Source organism: Colias eurytheme, chromosome 2 (assembly GCF_061535395.1).
Source record: "Colias eurytheme isolate Ceu_HAF_F1 chromosome 2, ilColEury1 Martin Lab GWU primary, whole genome shotgun sequence".
In the NCBI taxonomy this organism is placed as follows: Eukaryota; Metazoa; Arthropoda; class Insecta; order Lepidoptera; family Pieridae; genus Colias; species Colias eurytheme.
This window is the reverse complement of record NC_142981.1, coordinates 12,908,718-12,921,884: the sequence shown is the minus strand read 5'-3', so window position 1 is coordinate 12,921,884 and position 13,167 is coordinate 12,908,718. Positions and strand designations below refer to the sequence as shown.

The window sequence follows — 13,167 nt, the reverse complement described above, 5'->3', positions numbered from 1 at the left end:
ACAAATATCTATGTACTTAAAAATTCCAATTTATTCAAGTAAGATCCTAAATATGAATCATCATTAGAAGCAAACTATTGCGTACGAACACGTAATATATAACATGAAAATTGTTTATATTTTCGTTAAATCGTGACGATTTATATAATAATACACATAATTAGTTTTATTTGCGTCCACGCAGGAAGCGGGTCATTATAAACTCATATAGAACGGTTATGGTCGAAAATAGGGTTTAATGTCGGGTATTATCCCAAACTACACAGTTAAACCTGGTTTAATCTGCTCTTGAATGTATTTTAATAATCGTCACGTCGTAGTTTTTTACGATTATATTTGAAAATATAGAACCTTAAAAGGAAAATTGTACTGCCTTGTAATGTCTTGAGTGTAGTATATTTTGCTATTCTCTTTAAGACTATTTTCGTAATATTTCTAAGATTTATTTTAGATACATAAACATGCTCATTGCACAGGATATATTGTAATATATTGAACTGTATGTATATAGTAGAAATAATAATTATTCATAAATTACATTATTCCTACATAATACGTCACCTAAGTACGTCACGATTTACGACTAATCCTAATTTGCTTTCAAAATGAAGTAAATAAAATCACCTTTCAAATCACCGATCCCATCGCCATCACTATCCTTAAAGGACCGTGGGTAGATCTGGTACAGCACACAATGCTGCCACCAGTCGAGGGGCAGGATCTCTGGGGGTGGTGCCTCCGACCTGGTGGTAGCTAGCACTGCCCATGTTATACCACCTGGAAAGATATTGAGTATTAGCAACTTCTCCTGGTTTGACCCGAGATAAAAGCAGTAGTAGTTACTAGCAGTTATCGCCGGGTTATGATGGGTATAAAATAAAAAAGACGTGTGGCACTCGGGGACTGCCGCGGTAAAGCTATTGCATGCTATGCCTTCAAGCCACACCTCCGCGCCCGTCCCCGTGGGGAGCGTGAGGTTTTTCGTTACGCAATTTCTGGATTCGGTCCCCGCGCTCAAGGCCCGCGATAGAAGCTATGCAATAGCTTAATATTTCAAATCGATTTAGTAAAATTGAGTTAGAGTTAAGCATCAAAAAACAAACTATCAAACAAATCAATTTTTGGCACATAAAATTAGTAAATAGTAAATATTTATTTACGAAGAGAAGAGCCTCTTTATTATACATAATATTATTAGAGATAAGATAATCTTGTGGCAGAAACCGGCGCCTAATAATGTTTTCAGTCTCCTGAATATGGGTCATATCAAAAAAAATAAACAAGAGTCCTATTTAAACAGAGTCAAGCAAATATAAAATTAATTATTAAGTCAACATGTTATAATCGTTGTCGATCCATTGATTGATGTGTTATTCTTATTATCATAATCATTTTTTGTTCCCAATGCGGGGACAAAGGCTATGAGGGTTCGTCACAAGGTTCGTCATAATCCACAATGTGAAACTCAAATTGGCAGATGTCACATGTCAAAATGTTTGGTTTTTGAATACACCGATATCCACACAATTCCATTTATCAATCGGGACAGTGGTGGTGCAGATAAATTGAAAAACAATTAGATTTTTGCACGCTCCTCTAATCTTGAATTATCGTTTTTTTACTGAATTTGGATACATATATTACTGAACCGCTATTATAATCGGTATCTAAAGTTTGCTATTAAAATCTACATAATTATTATGTGTAAATTCACGTGAATATCAATAGGTAAATACTAAACAATAAATAATGGCAACATTGTTAATTTATTGCAGCTCTACATCACTCTACACAAAAACACCAATAGGTAACGTTATGACGTAAACACATACAAAACACAAATGCAAATGTTACAATGTGGTATATCTCTGTAAATACATTTTGCACGCCTCATAAGCGAAGCGTTGAGGTGGGTACTACTGTCACTTCGCGCAAAACATCTGATTTTTCAAACTTAAAATGTCTTTATGTATCATACATTGCACTTGTAAGATAATACATACACACACATATTAAGAAAAAACACTATTTTTAACGTTCATGATATTTTTGATGTCATTTTTGTTATTTAAACTAGTTAAAAAACAGTTTAAAAAAGTTCTGTCTTGGACGTCCGTGTGTCTGTATGTGCGGATCCTTTTTCTTGTTAACACGATAGCGACCGAAATACTTTACTAATCGAGTCTTTTTTTTTCTCTTACGCTGGAGTATGCTCAGGAATAGAACCCTTTCATTTTTCAGGGTCTGATTCGATGTGGTTTAATTGTTATTAAATAAACAAAAATAATAATTAATAAATATTTATTAAAAAAAAATTATGAGGCGTGCACTTTTGGATTTTCCAAATTATTTTTATCTAAAATGAGAAGACGGTAAAGCAATAGTACTATAAAAATTAACACATGATATTAATTGTTAACTAGCAAACATTTACTGGAACTTGAAGTTTGGAGGAAACAACAAATCTTATACTCGAAATTTTATTAGTAAAAAATTATTATCAGCTAAGCAAATATTATTAAAACGTGTCTTCATAAAACTTTATACGATTTTATGATACACAAACTAAATATGTATTTACTATCTTTATTTTCGCAATGTTTTAAGGCTGCTGTAGATATCATTTGAACAACTGTATAATGAAACATCGCATTAATTTAAATGGTAGAGACATTGACTTCAATTGTAATTTTCATGGACTGCGTATACATCAAACTTAGAAACACAATTTATTGTAAATTTTTTAAACAATAAAATAAATTTCCGATACAAAAATCATCAAAAATTGTTTAAACCGTAATTTTTTATTAAAATCGGAAGAGCCATATTTAAACAATAATCAATTATTAAAATAGTAATAAATAATAAGATCAAGTACAATCTTAAGAATAATGGGATTGGGACATTAGTCAATTGAGATTTAAGCCAACTGCATAACTTTAAGATAAAAAACATTATTTTAATTAATTATTTTAAAGATTAGGTTAATTATATTAAATAACATTTACCTGCTATTAATCCCAAACCCACCACAACGATGGCTGTGACGCCTAAAGTCTTAGCTGTTGACGGCATGACTACGCGCCTCCGTCACACTTGACACTACATTGTATGCTATCATATTTGCAATGCCTTATACAGCGTGTTTTAGTAGCGTAATAATAAAGATATGTATGATATAAATGAATGATATGTGACACAATGAGAGTCTTCTCATTGTCTAAGCATTATAATGCTACTTCAAGTATCAAAGTATCACGCGAACAGATGATATTAAGAACAGATAGCTCTTAATGAGAAGATCAGGCGTTAAGTTCAAGCAAATAAATTAGTTGAGTATTCTAGGCGTTACGCGTAAAATATGAAGCATAATATGAAGCTTCGCTCAATCGTATTTGATCTCTTTTACGTAAATAATTGTAAGAATTTATTTCACACTAAATGTTATTTCAATTGGTTATGTTTTATTAATATAACGACTTGAAGGTTTTAAGAAGCTTAGAAAAGCTCAAGTTTGATTATGAAATAATTCTTCCATGTTTCAGTAATTGAAACTTATCTACACATTATAAAGAAAAACCCCTATTTTTAAATTAAATACAATAAAGAATGACAGCCAAATAAATAAACAATAATATTTACATGTAAAAATGAGTTGTCTCGTTACGTCCATGATGATAACTGAATTTTAACAAATTATACTTTAAACTGACCTCTTTCATGTAAAATCGCATGAATTTGTACCTGAAATATGATTATAAATACAATGAGAAAAAATCAATTGCGGATGCGTATTATACAACGTAATGATGGTGTTATAAATGGTTTAAAAATAATGATTCTATACATTATGTGAACCATCATCTGTGCCTTCATTTAAAGCGTTAAACGGGGATTATATTATTATAGCTGTTATCGAGATGTAGTAATTTTTTCGGTTGATACTTAATAGAAGGTAAGAGTAGATTTACAATTCTAAGATTTTTTAAGAAAATTTGAGAATTTGTCAATTATTTTTTAAGAAGAAATATTTAAGAATTTGTCAATTGGATGGATATGATAAAGTTTGAAATAACCTATACTTAATTGTTTTGACAATGCTCACTCGTAGTAATTTACTTTTTTGTGTTACAATAAGTGACAAAAATTTACAATTTTAAGTTTTGACCTGATAATTGAGAATAATATCACATACTAACAGTTTTATTATTTTAAAATACAAGGATTAATTTAGACAGTGTATGCAAAAGAACTAGTTAAGTACTAAAATGATGTTAAAATTTTCTTAATTCCGATTTAGATTGACTATTTCCGCAGTGTCGTCAGAGATTACTCAGGACTATAAATAAAGAGATTATCATCTTATTGTTACTTATAAATGATTTAACCAAATGTACACGTAGGATTTATATGTAGCGCGTTTTGTATGTAGGTACTTCCGTTACTCTGCAATTTTATGTTATGTAATATTTTAAGTGATTATGAATAGTCATTTTCAATTCGAAACCTCTTCATATGTTATTTTAATTCTTCAAATTATCGTACAATTGTACATTGAACAATATTTTAAATTTTTTCATTACTGCTCCGCTCCTATTGGTCATAGCGAGACGTAATATATTTTTTCAATACGAACCAGTAGTTCCAGGACTAGTGTATTCAAGCAAATAAACTAATTGTTCAACTTTATAATATTATATAGTTTAGATAATTAATTTGAACACCATATATAAAATTCGCGTGTGTCAATGATAATCCCTCACTAATCGGTAAAAACAAGGTTGATAATGTGATAAGAACTGAAAATATCCATGGAATCATTATTGGTGATTAATTGATAAAAGATTGTATGCGGACATTGGGTATAATTCTATAATCCGTATTAGTTTTATATAGAGAAAAATGGCTCTCCTAAGACTATCTTTTTGTAACCCATGTATGTTTGCAATCGCATCTGAAATAAAATTCCATAACAGAATATTAAAACGTTATGTTCTTCTATAATATGTGTCACCGTGGCAAGCGACAAAACACAATAAATTAAACCTATAAATGTAAGATAAAAATATCCATCAAATTATTCTAATAGAGATATAACTCAAATTACCGACAACGTAAGCTCCATTCCCCGAAAATCTACCAGGATCCCAGCAGAATGAAGGAGTAGGTGCGCCTAACACATTTTGATCACGTTTTCATATCGCGCGAGAACCCTAATCCCCCGTAAATGGAGGCTCGATCGAGGTCAACTTGATATCGACAGCCCTCCCAGTGATTAATTAAGTGAACTGTGATTAATGCTTCCGAAAAAATACGACGCAAATCAATTTCGGCCGGGTGGTGGCTAATTTTCGTGTGACGCGCACTTTTTTGAGTGAAAAACGAGTGACTTCGATTGGATGGACTGATTTTGATGGATGACATGGATTGCGTAGCGTGTGCGTTATTGTATTGTGATAAGTCGCTTTTTGAGCAATCCGGGAAAGAAAGAGTTATATTTTTTAATGAAATACATTTCATATCATCTTCAATTTGCCTTCAATGACTGCGATTTGATGCTTCCTTGAAAGTGGTTGGGGCTATATTATAGAAATCTGATTTTCTTTTTCGCCTGTTTAGATTTTCTGCGGAACATGTAAAATGTGTGAGATCTACAGAAATATTTAAAATTAATGTTTATCAAAAGATCTCGGCCCACAAGCAGAACCTTAAAAAATAACATAACTTAAAAAAAATAATAATCTTCCCTTCAAAGCAAAAATATCTGTCAAACTGTTAAAACAGGTATAGTATAAATTTAAATCATGCATAAATTTCACTAAAGGGAACATACGTGTTACCAGCGGGTTTTAGCCGCTCAATTAAACAGCTAGCAGTTCATTAAAAGCCGATGTTTAATCAAATTGCTCAGTTATTTGATTGATTTAAAGTAAAACCGAAGTTTAATGTTTCGTTGGTAAAAGTTTTATTTAAACAGATTAGCCATTTCAATTTTGTAATTATAATAATACAAATTCTTGGGAAAGGAGTTTTAAATATTGGAGTACAAGCTGATAATAAATATTGTCAGGAATAAATAAATTAATATTTTCATTATTTATGTAATCAGGATACAAAATAAATTATCAAATAAGATGGTCGTTCTTTTAATTATTTCTCACAATTAATTTCTGAGTATAGTCATTACGTATCTAAATACTTTTGAACCCTTTATTAAAAGAGCTTAATTGTCATTTATATTCAAATAAAGCATAAAAATCCTATCATATTTAACATAATTAAGGAAATACTTGCAAACAAAATGCCGAGCACAAAGCCTTCTATAAACCCACATAACACATATTTGACATTGCTCCTTTATACGTGCTTTCTTTCCTGTATTATCCGCAAATAATATAATAAATTATATCATTTTCTACTTACTTCTCTTTCTCGGCTTCGCTATAATGCGATATAATTGTGATTCCATTTATTTCTTGCGAAATGTCTTTTAGTCTATCAAATATACGTTTAGCAAACTTAATCAAGATCATTCAAGCACTATGTTATTTACATTTATGTATTTTGTATTTTATTATTATTAAACAGAAAGGTAATTTTCTGATTTCAGTGTCATAAAACATTATAATAACATTCAAATTCGTGGTTTCAATGCATTCATTTTCGTGAAGGTTTGAATTTATCCACAATTTTCAAGTTACAATGTTTAAGGCGTACCTATACCTATATTTGACTATATTATGGAGTACCATTTTAATTATTCATGGCAATAAAACCATGAAACTCGAAGCGACTTATTCAATATTCCGGATGTGCCTTTGACCACTTCCGTACCTCAATTATGTAGGTGGGTTATTTAGAATTTACAACCCATAATACCATGGTATGGCTTATATGTACTTTGCTTCCCCATTTATGTTCATTATTAAGGTTATGAATGTCGTAAACAAAATGATTATCAGGTTTCAAAAACAATTTAAATCGAAAACTATTAAACATACCTATTTGTTATTTATAAAACTTTATTATAAAGATATTTGATTATTTGTTTGTTTGTTACCATTAAAACGAAGGTATATTTTTGCCAAACAATTGACAGGCTACACTTATATCCCGGGTTTACCAAAGCCAGAAGAAACAACTAGTTTATTACATTTTTCCAAAACCACTTTAACAAAAGTAAATACTTAATATAAATACGGGCCGCAAGATAATCAAGACAAAATCGGTTACGACGTTCTACGGTGCTACGATACGTCTACGGCGGGGTGAACGACCGGGTCGCGTAGCGGTCGATAACCCTTACGATGCGTACACACTGAGATAGGGGCTTCTTGGTAGCGATGGAATTTCATCTTAAGCTAACGTGGACATTGTATGACTTAATGGTACGTGACCTTTAATGCAGATGTGTCGGGGCCTTATAAATACATGACGCTTACGTACGAGTATGAAAGTAATGCCAAGAGTGAGTTTTATTATGTACGCGAGATTGTGTTTTACTATTAGTTCTAAATACCTGTATAGTTTTTGATACTTTTACGTTTTACATTCAAGGATATCTCAAAAGATAATAGCATGCTCGCTCGGATCCATTTTAGTCATTTTTAAGAATTACTTTTAAAAAAGGTATTTATCACTGACTATTTTTTTATTAGTACCTATCACATATAATATACTACTATAATAGTACCTTTGATTCAAGATCGAATATCACTTGATTGACAGGTAATTAATTGATTAAATTAACACCTAATTACTTGGTTATGGATTATTGATTTCGTAATTACACGAACTAAACATATTGACTGATTATTATTTAATGTTTAAGTACATAAATATCGCTAAATAAATATTTCTTGAGTGAAACGTAGCCTATAAATATTCACGTCAAGAAAGTGTTTCCTTTAAATATTTATAGAATAAAATCTACCCTCTGAACCCAACCCCAAGGTAGCGATAGAGCGAGCTTTATAGAAATATGATGTGCTGGCCAAAAATTAATTAACATCATGCAAAGGTCCATTTGGACACCCCTCGCTATTAGATTATGGCGGAAAATTATTAGGTTAGGGGTACAAGCAAGCGACGAGCGATACTATAAGACCTTATTTTCATTAGTAGCAGTATGGAAATTTACTAGGTCAAAGATTTTTGTGATACTAGGAACTTTGCTTATAGACTTATATATACTAAAATTGAAACACAAAATGAATTTATACTATTTATACCTAGTTGGACTGATTGATTGATGGCCCTTACGCGTTATGAAATTTTTTTTCTGGACGTCGAAAGAATTCCATTTGTTATTACCCAACTTTAAAAAGAATATCAGTGTGTAGCTAACGTAAGTCTATAATTTGGGTATAAAATGGTAATGTTAAAAATATTCATGTAACATTATTAGAATGTGCTAAATTAAAACGCTATATCAGCAATCGCTGATCGCGCCCGCTACCGCTCTTCCGTCAATATAATCGTGAACGCGGCCTTAAGGGTGTAATTACCGTGCCGTCCCCGGGGCGTGCCGGGCCGCGGAGTGAAGATAGCGACTTGATGTGCACGCAATTATAGGCTTTAATGGCGTTGCTTGAGAAAATATAAATAGTTTTTTTGCCAAAGTTTCTGTAATTTAGTAGGATCAAGAAATGAGTTTCTTTAATATATACGTGGTGTATTTAAGAGATGCTGTATGAATTCACGCCAATGTGGTATTTATACACATAGAGTTAAAGATGAGGTTAGGAAAAGAGGAAATACTCGAAATATTACAGCATTTGTAAATGTTTCATTACACGTCAATTGAGGAAAATTAGAAAAGGTTTTATGGTTGAGTGGGGTCAGATCGCTCATAATAAAAGAAGAGTGAATAAATGAAAAGGAAAATTGTTGTCAATACCACAGCTTTATCGCCTTATAAATATAAATGCCCGGCTTCGTCTTCAGATAAAACCTTTGTACAAAACATCAATCAACTCACTGGAGAATTTTCACGTTGGAAAGAAAAAAAACTAACCTTACTTTTTTACCTATCATACACACTATCTGATAAGAATTTATTTTATATTCATCTTAACTCTATTAAAGTTCTAGTTCTGTCAAATTCACAGAAAATTACTTATACCGGCATCATAAAATTATATTCAGGGAAAAAGGACTAATGTTGATTTTTGATCATCTGTCTAATTTATTTCTAAACTAATTTTCCGCCCGCGGCTTCGCCCACTTTGTCTAAAACTTAATAAATGATATATTAAAAACTTCCTCTTGAATCACTCTATCCATTAAAAAAAACGGATCAATATCCGTTGCGTAGTTTTAAAGATTTAAGCATACAAAGGGACATAGTAGGGACCATGTAGGGACAGAGAAAGCGACTTTGTTTTATACTAGGTATGTAGTGACATAATAAAATCCTCTTGTTCTAGAAACAGTTTCTAGAACATTCGAAATGTTAACCCGTCATTAGCTATTTTCACATGTTATTGTTTCATTTCAAGCACAAAGGATCCATTTAATACGAAAATTACTTGTGTTTCTTTTGTGATAATGTACGTAGTTTAAGTAATTTCACGTTTAAGGGCATAAGATACGAAGATAACGTTTTGAACTAATTCTTGAAATCATGAAGGTTCTTAAAGTATGTAGTCGCTTATGCAGCAGTAGATAGACGCTAAAAGATATCAAAACTCAGAAACTATCTATCTTTGTAAAATTACGATTACTATGTACCCAATACGAATGTCCAACTACAAACTATACTTTATGCCTACTAATAGAGTTATTCCTGATTAAGATTTACGTACTTATCTAGGAATGTTTTTATAATAGCAATACTAATATAATATATAGATTTGTAGATTAAAAGTTCCTTATAAGTTTTAACTATCTACACTCCTTTCTAAATCAAACTTATCTAACGATTTTATAAAAAACGATTTTATAAATACCAAACAAAATAATTTTCTCATCGACCATAATAAGATACGATTCATTTCTCAGATTTATTCAAATGCGAACAATGCCGCGGGATAGCTATAATACAATATGGGGGTTTCAATTCCACCGGTCCAGCGCGAGCGGAAATAAGGAGGGGGTAAAAGGGGGATAAGGAGGTTTGTCTTACGTGCCGACAGCTTCAATTTACGGGACCCCTGTAAGGATCGGTGTACAGTGAGATCAAATTAAAGGATAGATTGCATAAAAATTGTTAAGAACACGAAGCATAGTGTTTTCATTTCCGTAGTAGGTAAATAATGCAATTTTAACTTAATATCATCAAAAACAAAAAATATAAGTAACAATATTGCACAAATGGAAAATTGTTATTGACCAATTTCACTGGCTTCTGTTTAACATTTGTCCAAAAATGTCAATTATGTACATATGTGTATTGATTTAATTTATTCACATAGGTACACCTGTAGTCAATGATTATTCATACTTATGGAATTTATGAAACAATATTGAATCGATAAACTACCTCTGAAAAATGTTACAATTTTAGATAGAATGAGATAATTAGACAAAACATTTTCCAATTAAACCATTTCTACGAATTTTCTTCTTTAAAATTTTTCGTTATTTATTTGATGAGATTACAAAAATATAAAAAAATTGAGAAAAATTCCCTGGTTTCCTAAAATCGATCATAAAATATTATATGAAAATTTTGAATAAACCAAAATTTAATTTATAAGTAAGTAAGTTGTATTATAAAGCTATTTTAATAATTTTTACCTACTTACCAGTTCAAAAGACATAATCACTCCAAATCACTCAAAACAATATAATCATGGATTTACAACAAACATTATTAACATTTGAATTTATTAATTTTTAATTTATCACACAAAACTATATTATAATAACAAAAATAACACTAAACCATTTCTTAATTCTTTAACAAAGCGATTAAAATAAGACTTCCACACTTCAACATAATATTAACATTCTAATAAAAAATTTAAATAATAGAACTAGAAAAAAAAGAAAACACTAATATTCTTTTTTTCCCGCCCTCGCTTCTGCTACATGGCGCCAAATGCACCGGCACAGAGTAAAAATGGCGCCGACTTATGCGCGCGTAAAAAAGAGACAGACTATAGAATTTCCATGGAAGAAAACGTGATAGATAATATTTATGAATGGCTGAAGGTGTTCTCATGCTTCGACATTCTTCAAAATATAGTATGGCGTATTTTTATTACGTAATGTAAAACGTGTCGTGTAGTTTGTAGGAGTTATGAGCCGGAACATGTTTTTAATAATTTTATGATAAATTTTTCCTTCATAATATATCCCTTACCAATCTAAAGAAATTGTTTATAAACATAAAATCAAAAAGTATGATTACGTCTACGTGTGATAATTCAATAATTCTTTTATTTATTTAAAATTAAATTATGATGATTAAAATTATTTTTAAGTATACGGGCAACACTGGTACCTATGCAGAAAAAAAAAATCAGCATATATACTCTTTGAAAATCAGCTTCTTTGTGTATTCAATAGGTAATCCATGATCGTAAATTATTCTTTTTTTTATAGAAATGTAAGCAGGTAAGTATTAATGATATTAAACAAAAATTATATAGTCTATCATTATTATAATTATTTAAAACGTTATTTCATTCAATCTTATCTATAACTTAAGTCTGTACATAATATTATATGAAAATGAAAGAGCTAAATGAGTAAATGTTTGAGTTTGAACTGAGTTTGTATCACTATATCCCTGTGACTAATTACCAAAACTTTCAGCCCCAAAACCATGGGTATTACAAACTTTCCGAACAGTAAGTCTCAAGCGAATCCGCTTTTGGGGAGATCGAATTGATCTAAAGGTATCTGCTATCTAAGCTGTTATAAGGTAAGGTAAGGATTAACTATAGAAATGGTCCTGTGAGTAATGACGGTAAAAACTGTTTTTATTATTTAATAAATAATTTTCTTGTAAGGTCTCGATACAAAAAAATAAAGTTTATTTTCCAATTCAAAGACAAACATTAGGGCGATATATGTCATGCACAAATAAAAAACAATTATTACGTTTAAAATATTTTTTATTATAAAAGTATGAATAATATCTTCTTTATCATACATTAGATATGAGCGTCCTCTTAATAAATAACATAGGCTTAAAATAGTTAAAAGTATAGTAGATAGCTTAATATATATAAACATACAATACTAAAAACAACACGAAAATAAATTGGGGCTTACAATATTATCATCAAAGATTATTATAATATAACATAATATAACGAACCGTGAGGTAAAAATTATTATTTATTTAACAATAGAATAATGAATTTTCAAAATTGTTATTTTGAAAATTCATTATTCCTATACCTAGATAAAAATGTAAACATCATCCCACCAAAAACATTTTCATGTAAAATGTTGCCAAGACGAGCCCATATGACTCGCACTGTCAAAAAGTTATCAGATCTCATGTAGAGCCAAGCTTCTAACACTACACGCCCTAACTCTACAAGGCCTAACTTCACAAACTCTACGCCTTAGTCAAAATATGTGGCTTGGCCATTTCGCTACATTCACATCGGCGTAAGGTGAAAAATTAATTCACTGTTCATTACTTTTGTGTTATACAATAGTTTTTGTAGTAACGAACGGCCAAGCCACATATTTTGACTAAGGTGTAGAGTTTGTGAAGTTAGGCCTTGTAGAGTTAGGGCGTGTAGTGTTAGAAGCTTGGCTCTACATGAGATCTGATAACTTTTTGACAGTGCGAGTCATATGGGCTCGTCTTGGCAACATTTTACATGAAAATGTTTTTGGTGGGATTTCATTTCTTTTTGTAAGTTGTTTGTAACAATTTTTTTTTATTTTTAGCTACTGTGTGGACGTAAGAGGCAGGAGACGTTCGCAACACTTCTATTCATTCATATTTATATGATTTGATCTGAAGTATATGTCTCAATATATGTTGATTAAATTTGTATTTTTTTTTAACAAGGAATACCTATACATATTATATATATCTAGGGGAACCAAGTTTTAGATTATTAGATTAGACCTCTAGCGTCATCAAAATTTAATTTAAAATTACAGGTCTCATACAAACTCCCATCCCCTAGTTTAAGGGGTTGGGGGGTGAAAGTTACAAGTTTTATAATTTTTTTGTTGTTTGTATGCTAATAC

General features: G+C 30.7%; 1 protein-coding gene across 4 annotated transcripts in view; it reads left to right on the top strand.

Annotated features, from left to right (window-relative positions):
- Window positions 1–13,167, top strand: part of loaf (low-density lipoprotein receptor domain containing lost and found) — a 60,542-nt gene that overhangs the window by 26,140 nt on the left and 21,235 nt on the right. The window lies entirely within an intron of this gene.